The sequence below is a fragment of the Haliotis rufescens genome, unplaced genomic scaffold (assembly GCF_023055435.1).
Source record: "Haliotis rufescens isolate VD_foot unplaced genomic scaffold, xgHalRufe1.0.p SCAF_5, whole genome shotgun sequence".
Lineage (NCBI taxonomy): Eukaryota > Metazoa > Mollusca > Gastropoda > Lepetellida > Haliotidae > Haliotis > Haliotis rufescens.
In genome coordinates, this window is record NW_025964223.1 from 5,978,954 (window position 1) to 6,001,396 (window position 22,443).

General features: G+C 37.8%; 1 protein-coding gene across 3 annotated transcripts in view; it reads right to left on the reverse strand.

Annotated features, from left to right (window-relative positions):
• Positions 1–21,835, reverse strand: part of LOC124133617 (cubilin-like) — a 69,596-nt gene extending 47,761 nt beyond the window's left edge. For all 3 annotated transcript variants that reach the window (XM_048383734.1, XM_048383735.1, XM_048383733.1), the window contains exons 1-3: positions 21,698–21,835; positions 21,052–21,147; positions 3,751–3,934 (exon numbers count right to left, since the gene is read on the reverse strand). The gene's annotated coding sequence lies outside the window, so the exon portion shown is untranslated. The remainder of the gene's footprint in view (positions 1–3,750; positions 3,935–21,051; positions 21,148–21,697) is intronic.
• Between the last annotated feature and the right edge of the window lie 608 nt (positions 21,836–22,443).

Below are 22,443 nucleotides of genomic sequence, written 5' to 3' on the forward strand. Positions count from 1 at the left end.
TTCATCTACCACTTTACGTCTTTCATGAGAAACAACATGAGTGAGTGAGTGAGTGAGTGAGTGAGTGAGTGAGTGAGTGAGTGAGTGAGTGAGTGAACAAACGAGTGAGTGAGGCTTTACTCTGATTTAGCAAAATGCCATCCATATCATGACCCCAAACATCATCAGCTTAACACACTGAGACTATTTGAGGAATTGAACCCTAGACTAACCCACTGGCCCTGATGTGAAACAAGAATGTATGAATATAGATACAAGTCTTCTGATGAACTTAGAGAATGACTAATTCTCTTATACATTTCTTCAAATATGTCCATTAGAGGCAGTAGATTACATACAAGTGCTGACAAAGTCCTAAAACTATCAATGATCATTTGAAATACTGAATTTAACGCCTCACTTCTATCAAATATCTAAACAAAACAACATAATTTCTAATAACTAAGGACCTTTAACAGAAGCAAGAATTTATCTTTGCTATCAGAATTAGAAGCATACAATATTGAAATTTTCTCAAAAGTAACATAAGCATTTATGTAAGACAACTATTGTGTTTTGTAAAGAGCATTGCATTATATTCTTAAACCCCTTATCTCAATATGTCCATTAACCACATCCTTGACACACCTTCAGCTAAAAATATACCTTGTTCAAGTGATAAAGGTATTAGCACTTAATGGCAGCACAGATCACTGTACTCTGATGCGAAAAACATTCTTTATCTTACTTATTCATTGAAAAGCTCCAAATGGGAGCAAAAAAATGTCTAATCTACGGTGACTTAAACCCCGAAAGACAATCCCATGGTTGCATGTCTAGTCAAAGATATCCTTGGGGTATTGGTCTACTTTTGGAACATGCATATTTAAATGTGTTCATAGAAGAGTGTAAAATTTGGTGCAATTACACCACATCATCTTACCAAGGAAGCTCATTTCACAGCAGGGAATTCCTATTTAATTACCTTAATAGCGCTTGGGATCAATAAGGATAATTTTAAAGACCTGGTCTCTACAAATTGAAAAGAGATAGGGATGAAGCCTGCATTTGGGCAATTAATAAGATACCAAATGGGATGTTGTCAGGCTGAGGTTTAAGCTTCAGTGTCCTGTATAATCTGCATTAGCCTTTGTAATCTTTCAAGACTTTCTCACCATCAATTCCACATTTTTTCATTCTTTTTTGAACAACAAAATACTGAACAGTGATAGGAGAGTTATGCTATGGGGAGGGGTGTTGCTCACAAACCACTGTGACCATTGTGTACGTATAGGGTCACATAATATTATTCTTAGTAGGAGATGCATGCATCAGTCATGTGATGAGATGCTTGAAGGACAAGGCTCATTAAAACAATGTGTATTGACAGTGATATGCTAGGGGTCTCTGAAACCACTGAATTTAGATGAGGTGAGGTGAAAGGGGGTTTAACTTTGCATCTAAGATTATTGCACTTATATATGCACGTATGTATGTGGCTGCTTGTACTAGTCCGGACTGATGCCGATTTATAGTGCCAGCCCTGAGATACCGTGCCACAGTTTAACATGAACACCCCACTCAGACACAGTATACCGACTTCAAGCCAACCAGTCATTGTTTTAACCCCTTAATGCCGAGTGCCAGATAGGGTAACAACAAGTACCATCTTTTAACGTCTTTTAGGTATGACGAGGCGGGGATTGAACCCCAGACCTTCCACTCTCTGGGCGGACGCTCTACCACTAGACCAAGAAGGCGGTCCTGAATTTAGGTGAAGTTGTGTATGTTAAGAGCACACTGTTAATTTCTCTCAGAATGGGATGCACATTGTCAGATGCTTCAGTCGATGAAGGTGGCTCAGGGATGGATATTAACAGTAAAACCTGTACTGAAATGTATTCACATATTGGCTGTGTTTTGATACGTACCAATATGTATAGCATTAACATGGTAAAGAGTCTGTGAAAGGGATGTGCCCATATTTCTCTTTATATGTTATCAAGACACACAGTACTGCTACTTTGTTTACCTTGCTGTTAGACTCAATTGTACTTCTTGAAATATTGTTTATATGTGATGTTTTAAAAAAGATATGTGATGTTCTACAAATCTCAGCAAGACCATATCTTCATGCATCACACTGCATAAAGTGAATTGCATTTAGCCAGTGCACTGATATATTGTTACATTGTTATCCAAGTAATGGAGGCAAATCAAAACAAGCAATGGATGAAGGATGCATTGGAAAGAAATACCAATGTTCTTGTACTGGTTCTGTTTGTTTTGGAGAGTAACCTAATAACAACATGGTGTCAGCATGTTTTGGTGCTGGTGGATGATACTGGCCAGATGATCATATAGAAGCTGACAGGCACAATGTTGTGTGTAAGATCAGCTATTGCCTTTCAACATGTGTGCAGTATTATCCCTAGCAACTGTCAGGTTTTTTGTATCTGATTTGGTATTAATTCATGGCCACAGTTCTCCTTTCACTTAAACATGAACAATTACATCCAGGAGGTCATAATGCTGTTGTTAAACCAATGATGCACTGCAATTCACACTATCTATATCAGTGTATTCATGAGATCAAGACATATGTATGTAATATGGTACAGGATACAAGCATGGACATTACAGTAACTTAACGACAGGTGTTAAAACAGAAAGAGTGCATGTCTAGACCTGCATTCTTAAGGATAAACTTTATTAACTGACCTTCAAGAAAATTAATTACTCTAAAAAGTAATAGTCTTGAAAGTCTTTCTGGGTTACCTCAACTTGAGTAATGAAGACCTGTAAGTGTTACCATGTAATGCCTTGACTTCACAAGTTTTAATGTTCAAAGGCTTTTAATTCATTACGCTTAGACACTGAGAGCTCCATGGCCTTGAAGTTGGAATAATTAACCTTTCAAAGGCTCATAGGCCGGCTGTATGGAGTTTGGCAACTGTGTACCAGGTCATACATCTGATTACTGCTGTCCAAAACGCATTACGTTTTAGCAGTACAATAGCAGTAAGACAACTAATTAAAATTAGTCAAAACCCATTAAAGTTTGCAGTTTTAAAAACCGTAAGATAATTTAATTAACCTAAGTCAGTACCAATGTAACTACTCCCTTGTGTCATTATGGAACAGATCCCCTGTGCCCATGTTTGTTGAACTGGGAGGGGATCAAGGGACAGACAGGCCAAGTACCCTGGTCATGTAGGTTGATGTTCACTCTCTATTGCTTAAGGGGTCGTCTAGTCCCAGCCTGATCACACAGGTGCTTGTGTAGCCTGTCTCTTCATCAGCACTTATTGCACTTCCTGTTATGCTTATCATCCTGTCATCTCACAACCAATGCAGACATAAACAATCTTGTTAACAAAACTGTGTGTGCCAGTTGGAATACAGAGTTCAAAAAGTATTTTAGTTAAATATTAGCTTGGTGTGGGAGCCCCGAGGAGATGTTGTTGACAGACATTTACTGATTTTGCTGAAACCATGACTATGAGAATATGGTGCTGACAAACCAATGATCTGAGCAAAACTGGTTTTAGAATCCACTCAGCAGATCCTTGCATGCCCAGGGGACAAAACTCTCCACAGTGAATCATGGAACCTGAACCTTATATCACTTGGCTACCCCTAACCAACAGAAATTCTTTTTAATCTCTACACTGCTCGAGTAACAACTTTCATGATATTTCTATTGCCTAGGCGTTAGAATCACATACGATAATACAGTCAATATAATAATTAGTTTGACAAGGTACTTACGCAGGTGCTCTCCCTTGTAACTCGAACTTAGTGAACCGGATTTTCACTCTTTCTGTAGCCCATCCAATGAACTTGTAGATACAGTGTGAATTGCTGGGGTAATTACCGGTAATTTTGGACTTTGGAGAATGGAATGTTCCATTTTTGGAATTGCCGTGACGACTGGACACAATCACATCACAGTCTGAAACCGAGGGAAAAATAACATGAGAACTAACAAACAAACCATACAGTGCAAACAAGGTTTGTGTAAACAGTATGCCCATTTCGGCTGACCACAAGTCAAACACTGCTGTACACAGAGAACACCAAACTGACTAACAAAAACATCTGCATTTTGAAATCCTTACATACTTATTTTACTGTCGGTGTTGGTCTTGTTTGTTTGTTTGTTTGTTGTTTAACACCACACTCAGCAATATGCTAGCTATATGACTGTGGTCTGTAAATAATCAAGTCTGGACCAGACAATCCAGTGATTGACATCATGAACATCGATCCACACAATTGGTATACAATGACATGCATCAACCAAGTCAGCGAGTCTGACCACCCAATCCCGTTAGCATAGCATACAAACATAGGCGCCACTTATGGCAAGTATGGGTTGCTGAAGACAAATTCTATCCTGGACCTCCACGGGTCACACCTACTGGTTGACAGGCATGGTTCAGTTCATACAAGGCCAAACAGTCTTTGTTCAAGTCATGCTTATTCAGAAACCTAACCAGAATTAACACATTTGATAATCAAAAGCAAGACATAAAAATTTAATTTATTGTTCAAAATTCTGGAAAAGTAATGTCATAAGCCACAGATATGACATTTCCAAACATATTTGGCCGAAATAACATTGTCATGGTTTCTCTACATAGAGCCAGTGAAACATGATAAACAATATAGGATAGTACCACACTTACTCCTCACACATACAGAAAATATTGTGCAGAAAAAGTTTGATGAAAAGAAACTTAGTATTATGTATCTATAAAAATGACTTAATAGGTTTCTTGGTCCTAAATTATTAAAAACATAAATGATCAGAAAGCTAATATTGACAACACTGATCTTAGGTCTTGACAGTATATAATTGCCAATATTCTGAAATCAAAGACATTATGTAAACATTCCTATCAGCTGTGGTCGTTTTGATTGACATTGAAATCAAACAAAATATGAAGAGGAACCCTTACAGAGTAAATATTACAGCTACTATTCCACAATTCATTAATTATATCATGGACAATTCTTGCATGGAAAATGTAACTGATAGCACTGGGTTTTTTTCTTTCCGAAACTGCAGGATTCCGCTTGGGGTTACTTGATATGCAAACTTAATTAAAGTACAACAGTATTATCACAAGCAAGTTCGATTTTCTCATCACGGTGATTATCATTAGGGAAAGAATCAATACCGTTGAAACCCAAACCTTGTTTTCTACGTCTAATAACACTCGTTAAGTTTATGATGTGTATGTCTGATATTTCAAGAATCTATTCCTGCTGCTGCAATGTGACATGAAAAGATTAATTTGCAAAAAGACATAATAGAGCTTAGTAAAGGGGGAGACAATTCCCCCTGTCTAAATGTCAGGAAACGGTGTAATTGCAGTGATATTCTAAGATCTACTGATCAGTAATGACACTGACTGCACACCAAACAATACTTTGTGTATCAGAAAGGGAAAAACTGCCTATGTAAATGTGGCTTTAATCATGGTTTGGCTGATTAGCTAAGGAGATGTTTAAAGCACAGAAAATAAAACCTGGTATGAAAACAGAATTAATCACCATTTCTGATACAAACTGTGACAGGTTGGCAGTTTTTGGTTTCAAATATATGTGTGCAGTGAAGACTGAAATAACCTTAGGTTTGTTTACTATTTGTGGACAACTTTCCTACCTCTCTGTGGGAGTGATCATAGTCAGCCATGATTTATAGGCTATGATGTTTGTGAACAAGCAACCTTTGCCATGGCATCTCGAGCGATAATCTTTGTGGAAAACTTTCATGTGCTATATGGAGTTTAACGCTTGTATATAACTGCCTAATGCTGTCACGAGGTTTGTGCTATCTACAAGGTTCTTCCTGATGCCAGAAACATCCATATTAGATGCAGATTTAAATAAAAATAGGTAATTAAATTTATCGATTGCCTGAATGGAGACGTAAGTCATCCAGTTTGTTGTTATAAATTATTTACACAATACATGTATTGTTGGAATATGATATATTATGAAATATACAGAATCCTCACAAGAAATAATACAATGTTATTAACTCTTTCAACACCGTAGGCCGGTTATCCAGCCAAGAAGCATCGAGTCCCCAGACACCGCAGGCCGGTTATCCGGCCAAGCCGTAGTCACGTCAAAATAGTATATATTTTTATGGACCTACCTGTAATGCCATTCATTTATTAAATCTATCACATTTCACAATGTCTGAAATACATATTCCATTTTAATTTAACATTTTTTATCGTTAAATTAAAAAATTATTCACTATTTCTCGCGATGTTATTGAAAATAAAATTCTCGGACACACATTTCGACAACGGGTCCACATCGAACACGTCAAAGAGGAAAATAAAGACGTTTTAAACAAATCTTTAAATATATTATACAAAGTAATAAATAAAATCAACAAAAACATATCTAAAAGTAATCAAACTTACATCTATATTATTATTTCCATCTTTTCATGCGATCGCGTGTAATGTAAGTCAAATGACATCTCGGCTTTCGTCGCCTTGAATTCTCGGCTCGGACACGATGTTTAATGCAAAAATATATGCATGAAAAATCTTTGTCACAGCTCGTAACCTAGCACGATACATTCACGAAGTTCCATATTTTTAATATATATCGTGATTTCCTGCTCAAAACGTTCAGAATAACACGATTTAACAAAATTCTTTCGCAAACTTCTGTAATTTATCGAACACGAGCTTGGTATCACAGCTGTAATTTGATTGGCTGCCTTAGGTCACGTGCTCAAAATTGACCAATCACGAAACTTGTAGCAGATTTCAGCAAGAAAGCGTCATTAGAAACCAATTTTAATCCAATGAAATCACTTGTTATAACTACGAGAAAAAACCAGTCGATGTTACGAGCGTGTAGATGAAGGAATAAGCTTTCCAGCGATGTGTCATATGCCATTCTTCGACGCACGTGTTATTCATACGAAACCTCGAAAACAGGGGTATTTCTTCATTTTACTGAGCGGACAGTCGCTGTTATCGGGAAATGGGCGATCACAGAAACTATTTATAATTCTTTTTAAAATGATTTTCCAATTACGTAAACAATGAAAATAAAACAGAAATAGGTACGTGGATATTATGAAATCATATATTTGCCGAAAATCGTCAAGTTTTCGCTTCCTTGGTCCTTAATCTGGATGTTAACAACGTGTTAGCGTACATTTTTTATTTACAACGAATTTAATTAAGTTGTAAATGCATTTTTTTAAATAATGTGAAAAACATAACTTTCATAATTATAAACCTTAGGACCAGACCTTTCAAATGGTGTATAACATGTAGTAGCAAATATATTTTACAAGCAGGTATTTTCTTTGATAAATGTTGGCTTCATCTATCACACAAGAGTCTCTGGGAACTCGGTGTCCCAGCAGTAAACACTTCTGGTTGACTGGTGTTGAAAGAGTTAATAACTATGGTGTAGGTAGAATTAATATGTAATACAGGACTTAGATTCTGCCACCTGTAGCATACAATGAACCTAGATACGTTCAAGATGTCACTGAATCTTTGGACACTGAGGAACCCCTACAACGCCCCTCCGACCCCCAGACAACAGGGTCATCATGACACAAGACATGGAAGGACAAACCCTGGGTATCATAATAAAACCAATAAAGAAAACTTGGAAATGTCATGTTGCACCTTTCATTCCAGTGTAAAATACTAACATAAACTCCTATAAGTTTTCCTTTGAATTACTGTGCTTTTTTAGCATGAACAATTGACTTGCCTTTGCATGTATTTGTGATAGATGCCACCGTGGTACAGGATGCACTCATCTTTCCACAAACACCTGGTATCATCACATGATAGTGATTCATAAACAACTTATCATATAGTTGGAATCATAAAATGGACTTTTAGCAGAGATTGATTATGATAATGGAAAATGTTTTGCCACTTTTATTTATATTAAAATAGACATGTCTACAGTACCAAGTAGTTAGTAAAACTCGTCACCTTAGTTATACACAACATATTAATGGAAGCAACACCTAAAGGACAGAGTTCCTGTTTAAAATCTCTTGTGTCACCTGTTTCTCATTGAACGCCATCAACCAAGAGTCATATGTCCTATAAATTACTTCCATATCACCATTAGATTCTTAATATCATGTCTATTTCGCTGCCTGAATCCCATAAGCTGTAATGAGCACCCAAATCAAGAACAATCCAGGTAAATTTGATCCATATTAGTTACAGCTCTATCCTCTTCATATGCTCATTTCCACGCCATGTTACCACACACTCTCTCTCTCAATGCCATTTGTCTTCATCATGCTGATAGGCTAGGCACATTAATGAGAGGCTTTGCATCTGTCCACACTTATACTGTTGCTAATTTGCAAACACAAATGCTACAGTGGTGTCACCTGGAGGATGGTACCTGATAGATCATGGCCGCCCCTACTAAACATTCATTTCCACTGAGGAGGACACATGCATTAAACAGGAAGACGTAGGCAAGTCAGAAAATCAAATAATGCATGAATAATATAAGAAAGATCATGTTGTGAATCATGTTATGAACATTGCAATAAGGCAGAGTCAGGTCCACTATCTTATCAATAACTCTTTTTTACATTTACTACCCCACCTGTAACCCCCAATTTAGCAACTTGTTCAGACTGACTCTCAAAGGCTCCATTGACAGATAGCAGATAGGTTGGTAGACAGCAGAATTTTTTTCATTTTCTGGTTCTGCAGTGCCTGTCGAACCTGTCTTACAATAAAACTGAGTATTGCATTGACTATAAATCTAATTTTCAAATTGATTTCCCCTGACATATGCCATACTTTTTGAAAACAACTAAGAAGAAGCATAATTGAAGGAATATAGAATTGACTGTCATTGGCAATACAGGTTCAATGTTCAACATATGACAGCCAGTGTTGAAGTTTCAACTTAATTGCCACTTGCTTGTCACAGCAGCTGCAGGTAAATTGCCCCTGGGTTTGACATATTGATTTTGTGCATTATTTCAGCACTACATTTTCCCTGTCAGTCAGATGCCTAAATCTACTTTACACCTATTTAGGATTTCAATCAATTTGTTCCTCTTTCGAACTTTCTAAAATAGTCTCCATTATTGACAAAGATTTGTTGCACACACATCCTTGTCAGTAGTGGTGTACAAAGTCTGTTGGAAGATATGAAATCAGCATTCTACATTTCTAGAACCTTTCAACATATCTCTTAACATTTTGGAACAAGTAAAAAAGATTAATTATATTGCTGAAAATAGTAGCACAAATAAAAACAATATGATGTCTCACTCTTCAATCAAGTTAAGGAGAAGTATTACCCAGACAACTGATTTAATGATCATAAGATGAATAATACTCTGTTTCTTCAAGAAAATACAAAACAATACTTAATCAGGAACATTCTTTACTATATAATATAATATCAAGAAACCCACACACATCAGGAATAAATGTTTCAATAATTAGCTTCATTACTATCTAAGTGTTCGGAATCTCCATTCATATAAATTCAAAGGATCTGGAGCAGCCTAGCGGTTAAATGTTGGTCATCAGGCTGAGGGCATTGGTTCGTTTCTCCACATGGTACAAAGTGTGAAGCCCATTCTTGGCATCCCTCCTGGAATACAGCCTGCTAAAAGTGGCACAGTGCAACACCTACTGACTCAATATTAGTTTCCTCATTTTCTCATGATGCTGAAGATTGCTAGAGCTCGGATACCTTTTTGATTACAATGATTGAAAAAAACTCCTTTTTGGGCATCTATGTGCTATTATTGTTAAGCAAAATATCATCGTTGTTGTGAAACATGGGGTAGCCCAGTGGTGTAAGTGTTTGTTTGCATGCACATGACATGAGTTTGATTCCCGGTATTAGTACACACTGATCTATGGTCCCTGTTTGTGAAGGCTGATTTGTTTCAGGAAGAATCATTTTCTATCCTGATGCTAAAGTTAGGTCTTTCATGAAATGCACTGAAATTCAACTCTTATGCCATGATGTCAACAACATGATTCAGAGGTATGCCAGCCTGCTAGAAAAAAATATCTAACTGACTTGAGAGATTTCCATTTAATACATCACTATGAAATGACATAGTCCTTTAGCAGCTATGACAAAATGAGAGTGAGAGTTCATCATAGGACATTCATAATCAATTGATCACATAATCCAGTTGTTTGCATCTACAAGGAAGCCTTACTTATGCATGACATTGAAATTGATTTACTATTCCTATCATTCACACATTGGTGGTAAGGTTAGAGACAATACCCCACTGTGTTCCCTTTGAGTGTGGAAGACTCTCCATGCTTCTGATGTATTGTCAGAGTTGAGGTAAAGACAGAAACTCCTTCGCATGTCATTTATAAGAGGATTGAAGAAGTGAGAGTTGTGTGTCATACAGAAACTGGTATTGAACTGTCCATGGTTAGAGTGTCTGGACAAGGTTACACTGACATAGAGGTTGAAAGAGGAGATAAATAATGGACAAATTGATAAATCCTAATGTTCGCCTGTCATGGCAGTGAAACTGTACATTCTCATTGGTCTCAATGCAATTACTGTGAGACCTTCCATACAAGTCTTGAATCTTAACATAAGGTAATGCATTCTGTTAGTTTGGCTTTATGTGTTTGAACAGTATTTCTATAAAGTCATGATGTGGTAGCTTCAAGTAGGAGGCAAGTCTGTAGGTCTTAGATGTTAACTACTTTGAAGATACCAAGAAACATTATCAGGCTAAAAAGGGATTCGAACCCAGGATCATAGGTTCAACTCTTCACAGCAAATAGCTGCGCCTTAGACAACTGGACTATCCATACCCCCAGTACTGTTTAGAACCATATAGAAATCAAAAATACAAATTATATCAAATATATATAAATATGTATGCGAATGGTTGTATTAAAAAAACATTTTTAAACAGCAGTTAGAGTTAAAAATCTAAAGATTTATATGTGTGAGAAATGTTTTTGTTTGAAACGTTTCTTCCTACTAAAGCCAAACGTCCACTTTTTAATGAGGGACTAGACAGCTATCTCTACCATGAATGTTTTGTGCTTTTGTTATTTTATTTCTACTGTTAACTCTATTTGTTGACTACAGCTCAAGTTGCCACAAGATCAAATTAAGTCAACAACTACAAGAAAACTTTCACTCAGTTTGGGAGTCACGAAGAAGGTAAAATTAAATACGCATGGTTTCTTTACCAAAGACAACCTACACACTGCACTCTGTGCACAGCATGAGGTCTCAGCTCATAAAAGTTTAAAAGGTAGCCAGCAGTTACGTACCCAGATAATGAAGTTAATGAACACAAACTGAGTAACCAGCTTTCAAAGGTTAAATGCATCAGACTGATCCTGTACACAAGAACTCTAAGCTAATTAGAAGCCTTTTAATGTTAAATTAGTGGTTGGAGCCATGCTGGTGGCTGCAGTGATGGCAAAACTAGGACTGTAGGTAGCCAAGACACAAGGCATATATACATTTCAGATAAATACTTTTGAGTTAAAGAAACCCTGCAAATTGTTTTTTTACAGCACATTGGACAGCAATATCTCCCTTTTATTAGGCAATACTGACTATCCGAATTCCATCGACACCAATCAGGTCATGGTCTGGGCCGCTAAAAGATCACCTCCAACCACCGGAACATATTAACCTTTTTAAGGTGAAGTCTTCAAAGAATAGAGTTAGCATTAACCCAATTCTAGTTGAAGATGTCACTCAAATGTTTGCCTTCTTTGTAGGTTAACCAAATTTGAACGACAAATTGTATTAAAAAATACTTTGCAAATCCCAAAGAAGCATCAACCATAAAAGTAGTGAATTGGAAAAAGGCCAGTCCACATCTGAAGAGGAACCTATTATTCCTGGCATCTTGTACCAGAATGTCCCTGGCATTCTAGTATAACCAAAGACTTGTGACATTGTTAGATTTCTTGGTTTTCAACGGTAAAGTAATTAGTTCAACTGAAGTAGAATTTGTGGATGGAAAACTACATGGTTCTTTAAGATAGAAGATTACAAACCAAACTGAATGATAAGGTCAGTGTCCTTTTGCAACCAGAAACATGAGCCCCAAATCACAAATCCTCCCCCCGCATTCTGACACCATTACCAGTTTACAGAATTTCCTCCTTTCCCTAGACTAGTCTAAAGAGGAAATAGCCAGACTAAGAGGGCCAGACCTAATTGTCTGTGCTTCCTCCTTGATTCCTGGTGGCCTGGAACAAGAACACATCACCTGGCTCAACACAGTCTAACAGATCCTCCTCGCAGGACATAATACAGACAATTCACTTCTCTGCTTCAGTTGCTGCACCACATTAGTGCTGATGGTCATTTTCTGGCTTGGGGACAGTAAATTGGGGCTTTAGAAAATCAGTGTTGGTCAACCTTCATATGACTTGCATGGTGTTGTTACTTTCCTGTCAAATTCTAGCATATTTGTCCACTTTCTACTGTGTCGTGTGGATAATGAATATTGGAGCAGTTTTGTTATGCAGGTGTGTATGTTTGTAGAAGACAGAAACACCATTTAATCAGTGTCTTTTATCATCACAGGTGCTGAAACATTAGAGGTACCAGGTAGCATCTTCTTCATAAAAATGTGACTGCCAAGTTAAGAGTGACATCTTCTCCATACAAGTGATGCCAAGTTAGGAGTGACATCTCCTCCATACAAGTGATGCCAAGTTAGGAGTGACATCTCCTCCATACAAGTGATGCCAAGTTAGGAGTGACATCTCCTCCATACAAGTGATGCCAAGTTAGGGGAGACATCTCCTCCATACAAGTGATGCCAAGTTAGGGGAGACATCTCCTCCATACGAGTGATGCCAAGTTAGGGGAGACATCTCCTCCATACAAGTGATGCCAAGTTAGGGGAGACATCTCCTCCATACAAGTGATGCCAAGTTAGGGGAGACATCTCCTCCATACAAGTGATGCCAAGTTAGGGGAGACATCTCCTCCATACAAGTGATGCCAAGTTAGGAGTGACATCTCCTCCATACGAGTGATGCCAAGTTAGGAGTGACATCTCCTCCATACGAGTGCTGCCAAGTTAGGGGAGACATCTCCTACATACAAGTGATGCCAAGTTAGGAGTGACATCTCCTCCATACGAGTGATGCCAAGTTAGGGGTGACATCTCCTCCATACGAGTGCTGCCAAGCAAGGACTAACAGTTCTGACAATGTGATGACTGGTCTCCTGCCCATACAGTATCATTATGAAAGTAAATAAATGATTATGGTCAGAACAACTCAAATTAGTCCCATCAACTTCACGATTATCAGGAGCACTTGGTTAAAACACATTTTGTACTGAGAATATTCTTGCTTACTGCTTCACAACAGAGCTCAGCCCCTTGTTCTTTCCCCAAAGGTTTACATATGTCAATCAATTCTAGGGGATGGGGTTTGATTAATTTGGAAGCTCTACAATAACATTGTGAACATTTGCACATATTTATTTGTCTGATGGTCATGAAAGCAGGGTTGCAAGATTATCAGGAGCACTTGGTTAAAACAAAATTTGCACTGAGAATATTCTTGCTTACTGCTTTACAAGGTAAATGAAAGTGTCTAGACTGCAAATCACTTCATCAAATACTGTGTAACTGAGCATCAGTTAGAGACAACATGGGTCTTGGTCTGAGCCGATTTTTGACACCTGCACTTGACTTCCCCATGACAGGAGCACATGACCTGATGGATAAAGGATTTACACTGCAACACTTCAATGTTTTCTCATCATCAACCACTGCAGTTGACTCAGTGGTCATTGCAGAGTTCTGGGTTACTTTAGTAGAAAGGTTATGCCCACATCCTGTTTCATTTCAGTGTCATGATGCATTATACTACTACAGGACTTTCTTACAGTTAAAACCATTCTAAAGATGTGAACTAGCCAGTAGCTGTGGGTGACCATGACTGGAAGCCTGATTGTATATATGAGCTTGTATAGTCAAGTGACATTCAAATATCAAGTTGGAAACGTATTGTATTAAGGCACCAACACTGAGTGAACAATTATACACCATCACATGATCAACATGAACGTTGAGAGACAGTCCTAAACCTTTGCACTTTAAAGTAAATGTGGAATGTCCTGCTTTCAGGATCATCAGACAAATGAATATGTGCAAATGTTGACAATATAATTGTAGAGCTTCCACAATAATCAAACCCTGTCCTCCAGAAATGATTGACTTGTATAAACCTTTGAAGGAAGAACAAAGCTGGTGAGTTCTGTTGCTGTTGGTGTTGATGTTGTTGATGATGTTGTTGTTGATGATGTTGTTGTTGCATTACTGACATGCATAAACCCCAACTCCATCACTGACTACCTATAGGAAGGCAGGACAAACAACCAGTTGGTTTAAACCAGATCACTGTGATCATAATAACGTCTTATTTGCTATTTTCATACTTTTGGGAATCACAATTATTCTTTTCATGAAATTAATAAAATGATTTACACTTCTGTCATTTGTTCCATAATACATGTTTTATACATAAATCATTCCAAATTGTTCTTTCCAAGAAATCATCAATATTATTGCGACGATTGTCATTGTTTTCAGAGTACCTGTGTCTTTACACACACACACACACACACACACACACACACACACACACACACACACACACACAAATGATATTCACCACATGGAGTGGAACACAAAATCTACAAGGCCTGGAAAAATCAGGTTTACAAGCAGGCAATCAAATCAGATAACAACATTATGGTATGATGTAAACCTTTGTAGAAAAAAAAGTATTGAGTGCCAACAATAAATCTTCACGCAGCCTTCTGTTAGTCGTCCTCCCTGAATTATGAACAAACACTTCCTTGTCTAATGACAAGTATCCCTTTGTCATATAGACCCGTAATCCCTGTAGGCAATCGCCAGCTTCCTAATGCTTGCGATATAACGACATAACATTCATTTTGGCGACAAAAAGGAACAAAATGATCATGAGGGAATGGAATTTGTTTGGAATCGGATAGAAACGAGACATTTTTATGAACAATGAATTAGATTTAGAAAATACCACCATACAGATGCCAGGCTAGATTGCCATTTTTAACACCAGTTCTTAACGATATTTTTTTTTTAGATCAGCAGGCATACTTACTCAACATAACCTGACTACCTTGTATATATTTGGTAATAAATCATCTCTGCTTGTGTTAAATATGAGGAATTTCATATTTAGAAAGATTACTGTGCTATGTTTTGACAAGATATTTTAAAGTGTTGACAGGACATGTTTTATTTTTTAAGGTCCAAATTTGATACTGTAGATTAGGAAAAAGTTGAAGACTTCAGCATTTCTATTACTGGAGTATGTTTATATCATCATCTGAGTGAGAGAGTGTTGTTTAAGACCACAGTTAACAACAATATTTCAATCTGGGCTAGATTAATGGTGGATAACAGGATCACTGATCTAGGTTGTCAAGTTTGGACACAGTCCCATTTGTAACCAACCAATTCTCATCAGTAAGTGCTTGTGATTGGGTAGTGTGTGCTTGGGTACTGGGTAACTGGAATGTTTAAACAGTATTATCACTTAGGTACTATATTTTTTTAAAAACAACATATTAGATCAGGTGACTTGGAGGATAGTTCATCATCGTACCCCACATCGTCATTGCTCATGATGTCAGTCACTGGATTGTTTGGTCCACCCTTGATTATTGAAGCTGTCGCATATATAGCTGATAATGATGATGGTGACATTAAATAACAAACAAACAAATCTTAAAACAATAGCTGGTTTTTCTGGATCAGGCAAGACAAGTAAGCTACAGCTGTGTCATGTAAACTGCTGACTTGAGTAATCGACTCACACAATTACTGTGGGGGCAGTAACTTGATTGTAATGTCTCTTGGTGATGGCCATATCCAGAGACAATTGTCTGCAAATCTATTAAAGGTCCCTATGGCCACTTATTCTCACCTGTCTATAGACATGGATCTATTCTACTTGACAGACCCCAGTCAGTAGTACAGAATGGATTGTATCCAGAGTCAATTGTGTATAATAAATAATACTAAATATTTTCAATAAATACTATTTTACCAGCAAAACAAATGAATTGTAATATTATATTGCAGTGTCCTTGGGGATCTGAATCTGTTTCTACTGAAAGTGATTCTACTGCTACATATGTGTAGGATATTGAGGACTTTAATCTTAAAAGGTGCCCATGAGAGGAAAACTCAGCCAAACAAATACAAAGACACAAGGCTCTGTAGCTCACCTGAATTATGAAGAAATAATGGCAGCCATGCTTAAATTAGAATGAAGCAGCAATAAATTCTTTTTCTCTTTATTAGTCTTCTCCTCAGTGAAATGCAATCCCTGCTATAGACATGGGGCCCAATATTGGCTTCTGAGAATGAATCCCTAGCAGTCATCATTAAGACCATAGTTGGCAGCACATTTACTATTCAAAGGATATTATTTCCATTGTAAAACTACCTTTTCTTCATATCATGAAGTGATGCTTACACGCTTTTATATGGGTTATCTCCCTTTGTCTTGCTGTGTTGCATCCTCATCATAACCCGTGGTATTTACGCTTTTAGATAAATGTCTACGAATTGTTCCAATTGGGTTTTCCTCACCCACTAAGCTTGTATGCTGTAATTTATCTGAAATACTGTTCAAAGTAGTGTTCAACCAAGCTAACTCACCAAACTGACAATATGCCCATTAGAAAGAGTAAGACAGAGAGATTGTATGTTTCTGACGCTACTGTTAGCAATATTCCAGCCATATCAGAGTGGGAGACACCAGAAATGAGCGTCACACATTGCATCCAGGGGAGGAATCAAACCCAGGCCTTTAGCATGACAAGCCAATGTTTTAACCACACGGCTGGCCCATCACCCTGAACACCCATGACTGTAATGTAAGAATACAGGGAAGTAAGAGAATCCCTGTAGTTCAGCACTCTTTCCTGAAATCATGTTTGCTAGGTTGCCCTGCTTCATGGGCAGGCATCTGATATCCTCTTGTGGGAGAAATTTCAATTTCCTTAGTTATCAATACATTAACTTGTAGTATTGATTCAAAAAGTTCAAGAACATTTGTAACATTCTAGTTAAAGATGTATAGATTCGTGCTTGATAAAATGATGACCTCGGTTCCCTGGACTGTTCAGACATGTGAATCAATTCTATCTTGCTTGGACATCAGTTGAATAAGGCCAACCAGCGCCTTGAGACTATGAACTTAATGTCCTAAAACTCATTAATAAACCAGTGCCACTCTAATCACAACTGTGACAGCACATTCTTGTTCTAAGTTTGTCTAAGACTTACACCCATCCTAGAACAATACAGATGAGTTGTAGTAGCATACTTTTTTATTTGTTTTTTAATACTTAGCAATATTTCAAATATATGACAGCAGTCTGTAAATATTCACATCTGGACCAGACAATCCAGTGATTGACATCATGAGCATCGATCTACATAACTGGAATACAATGACATGTTTCAAACAAGTCAGTGAGCCTGACCACCCAATCCCATTAGAAGCTTTTATGAAAAGCATATGTTGCTCCAGACTTATTCTAACCCGGACCTTCACTGAGCTGCAAGAGTTCACAGAGGTACCCAAATGACTACATGAGGGGGTACCAAACCTAGTAAGACTGGCAAACACTTGTAGACTTTCTTACATAGTTGGGTTAGCTGTTGATGTCAGATATTGTGTCATCCTTTTAGCCATAGAAGGATACAAGGATTTGACAGTGCTGCAAGGATTTAACATTGCTGCAAGGCTGCTTGTTTGTTGTTTAATGCCGGACTCAGCAATATTTCCACCATACAACAGCGACCTGTAAATGATCCAATCTGGACCAGACAATTGATATTGTGAGTAATGACCATGCATGCAATACAATGAATGACCAAGTCCACCAAGCCAGCGAGTCTGACCACCTGATCCATTAAATCACCCCTTACAACCAGCATTGGTTGCTGGGGAGCACTTGGGGTCTATCTGGCTGTTGATGTTGGTGTAGTGTTTGAATAGGGGGTTGTGTTGTAAAGTCATACCAACGGGTATAGCTTTTAAAGAAAGACCCTATTGCATGCATCGGGGTACCAAAGTCTGTGTTGATAGCTAGTCTGTTTAGTGAGGAATCCATGGATAGACAAACTTGTGAGGACCAGTCAGAAAAAGTCAACATGATAACTTCTATTTGAATATTACATAACTTCTTATACTCATATTTTAGAATATTTATTCACACAGGAACCGACACTGAATGAAAAGAAATAATTGTAGTATATTATCTCCCAATTTCTGTAACCATTGAACCATCCAAACATGACATGTTACATTTAAAAGTCATCACGCTATCTGTTGAAGCCATTCAAAACAGGTTTTGGCAGGATTTCAATATAATGTACAGCCAGAATTAAATACATGCACTTTGAATAGATGAGCCCCATGTGTCAGCATGACATGAGGTGGCAGTATGTCAAGATGCCACCAGACAGACAGAAGTAATGTCTAGTTTTGCTTTACAGAGATAGTTGTCAGCAGGATATGCCTAGTTCATGTAATGAGATAATATGGGACAACAGCAAACTGTTAATTTCTTTTAATCATAAGTTATGTATTGCTTACTTAGATTAGGTCTAAAAAGACATTAGAAATATTGTTATAGGTAAGATTATCTCATTCACCCTATACATTTAGGCAAGAAGTAGGCATCCCCGTGGGCACCAATTGTGCTTCCCTTCTTGCTGATCTGTTTCTTTATGCATGTGTATGGGAAATTCTGCTCGGATTGGCAAAGTCAAAACAAGGTGATTTGGCCAAGAAGTTAAACTTAAGCTTCTCGTATATCCATGATCCTATATATGGTTCAATAACCATCAAATAGCCAATTCTCATCTACTGATTTACCCACCTGAACCAGAAACGAGAGACCAGTGAGACTGACTCATCTGTTTCAAATTTAGATCTATGCATAAAGATTCAGAGTGACAAAACACTCTCCACAAGACTGTAAGACAGATGACTTCAACTTTCCCTATATTTGGAGCAATATTCTTGTAGCTACAGCCTTTGGTGTTTACATTTTACAATTTTGAGGTACAATCGAACATCCTCTTTCTACCAAGATTTCAAAGAGCATCATGCAACTCAATTATGCTGAGTTATTTGATCAAGGTAATAACGTTCAAGGCCTCAGGAAAGCTTTCAAATGTCTCATGGTAGATATGTGGAGGACATTCCAAATTTCACGCATCAGTGACAAAATGATGTCCTATGCTATTCCCTATTTTGATCTGTACCCGTGATGTTTCAGGTGAACAATTGATTTGTCTTTGCATGTGTTTGTGATGGGAACCACAAGTGGGGCCAGATATGCTCACATTTTTGTGAAGACCTGGTATCATCACTATTATATACCGGTAGTGATTCATAAACACATGCTCATGATATAATCAGAATCATACAATCGACTCTGCTTTTGTCAGAGATTTCTTATGAATATGGAAAAGGTCTTGTTGCTTTTATTATTGTGACAACTGTAATAAAATCATTTGACATATATTATTCATATACATGAAACACATTTACATTCATCCTCATTCTTAGATGGATTCTTGAACAGCTACAACCACAGGTACTCTGAGTCCCATCCCTAATCCCATATTTCAGTATCTTTTTGAGCATATAAACATATAAATTATAAAAATAGCAAAAAACATATTATCATAATTCAGATCCATTTGTAAACATGTAAATTGAACTCAAGTCATGGCAACACAAATCTTTCTAGGAAGAAATGTCTTTGTACAAAAATCTATTAATAATTGTACTCATTAAGGACAAATTGCAAAGTTGCCTTTATACCATCTATGGTCTATTGTTGAATGTATATTCTGACTTAATTAAAGTCCCACAATTGTTTGAAAATTTCTTTCTCATTGATTAGAAAATAACAATTACCCCAATTTCATAGAGGTGAAAAAAGTGTCTGGTATTGCATTGCATCTGATTAAGCTGGAGACAATTTTACTTTGGGAGGCACCTGAACATTGTGAAAGTAACCAGCCAATAAAGACAAGTCATTTCAGTGCTGGCTAGAAGACCAACCTAAGACTCTTAAATCATTCTGACCAATTCCAACAGCTCTTTTCCAATCTATCAACAGAGGACTTACTCTACCCATGAAGAAAAATCTGGTTTTAAATCTTGCCCCACTTTATTTCCTGGCGAGATGTCACTGATTAACTGTACCGATCGAGCCTGCTAACCTATGACAACTCTAGATTCCTCCTGAAAATGAAGGGATTCCCTGGAATACTTTGTATCATATGTTGCCATGGTTGCGAGACAATTGAAACAAAAAACATAAAGATGGACCTAAATGTCAGCCGAAGTAAGCACCCGGGGAGCTTGGCAAATTGACAAAGGTAGGGGGCGCTTATTGTAACCAACCACAAGCTACATTTGTTGTCAGAGACATCGAGACGTTTGAAACTTGAAAGAAATGATATGGATTTTCCATAATTGACTTTTGGATAAAAAAACAGAGACAGCTAACCCATGCCCTACCACATACCTAACCCTAATGATCATAAAGGGGTGCTTGATCGGAAAGGGGTACCTAACCCTAATGATCGAAAAGGGGTACCTAACCCTAATGATCGTAAAGGGGTACCTAACCCTAATGATCGTAAAGGGGTGCTTGATCGAAGAAACAGGTTCCTAACCCAAATGATCGTAAGGGGGTGTGGTGTTTGATCTGAAAGAGGACCTGTCATGTACATCTATTTGGGTATTATCTAGACTTGCTCAGAGGCCCATATTCAGCCCCAAGTCTGCAGCAAAGTCTGAATCTAAAATTTCCCAATACCTCAGAAAGTATGAACATTATAACATGACAAATATCACAGTTTGAACACTATTACTATTTTCGTCCTGCAGGGGAAACAAATGGCAAATATTATTGAGTACAATGAGACCAAGGTATAAAATCACCTACCTTTCACAATCTTCCATAAAGAAGAAAATATCAGGGGCTGTGGTAAGTTGTGTCAGGAGATTGTGTTGGCGGCCACAGAGCCATCTTGGTGAGGGTCTGCAACAATGTCCAACACAATGAGCACAAGCAAAACAAGATAAACCCTAATTACTCCACAAATCTTAATGCTCTGATACCATGGATACCATCGGTTCAACAGGCCTGTACAGCAGCAATGGAATAAAGACAAATAACTTGATCAATGAATGGAGCATAATGATTGCATACTCATAATAAAGGGACGTGTTTTTGTGGGAAATACGGTAGTTGAATACTTAGGTTTGTTAACACATGGTGCATGTTGATTAATGATTAAATAGTGCAGTTTATCGGATGAAATACGGTAGTTGCGTGGTCAGTGTGTGGAGGTACGCATTTATCATCCATCCAAGAATCCAGGAAGCACCCTGCCCGCTTCTTCGCGAAGAAAACACTGGCAACGTGCACCAGAGAGCGGCCAAAACAGGTGACATTTTCTGTGATGAAAGAAGAAGTTGCAAATGGCCAAGGGAGGACAAGGTTTGGAACATGCTTCGTCCCGTTTGACAGAATGGCCGCTCTGTGCGAGAAATAAAAGACGTGGAGTGAAATATATGAATGAACTTACCTTCAGTTGCATGTGCATAATCATCCCCTCCGTCGATGCAGATGCGACAAGACCGAGCGTGCACGTTTGGGTGTGGTGATGCCAGCCAGCGACAATCAGATACTGCCCGGCCATGTCCAGCCGACGGAGGAAGTGACGGCCTTTGGCATGGTCCCTTTGGCATTAGTTATCTCGCTTGTGATTGGTGCTTTGCCGCTTCCTTCCGGGTGGCTTGGTGCCGGCTGTCTAAACTGCGTTTTTTGGCGGTCGGTGCAATGCCCAGATGCTCTCGATGTAACCGGTATAGTCACGTGTTGGATTTGTGTGAAAAGTGGAAAGAAGTCGAAAAAATGGAACTACATGTATGATGAATATAAGATATTTCCTACATTGGAGTTGCTTTATGGCTGAAATAATTTTGACGATAAATTTTAGCTCAGTCACTTCTATATTGGTTCCAGTGAAAAATAGAGTATCATAATGCAATAATTTGTTTTAGAGACAACAGAAGATGTGAAGGTAAATTAATCAACAGATGGTGTGTAAAATAAATGGTGTGACAATTGGAAAGAGAGTTAAATCTGCATTGAAGGGCAAGAACACCAAATGGCAAGAAAAGCAAGAAATAAATATGGCACGCACGTGCAAGAAGTAAAATGACTAGAAGTAGACTCAATATATCTTAAATGTTTTATTATATTTTTTAATAAGCAAAATGTGAAGAAAATGACAAGACAAGTTAATTGAGAATATTCGTTACGACATTG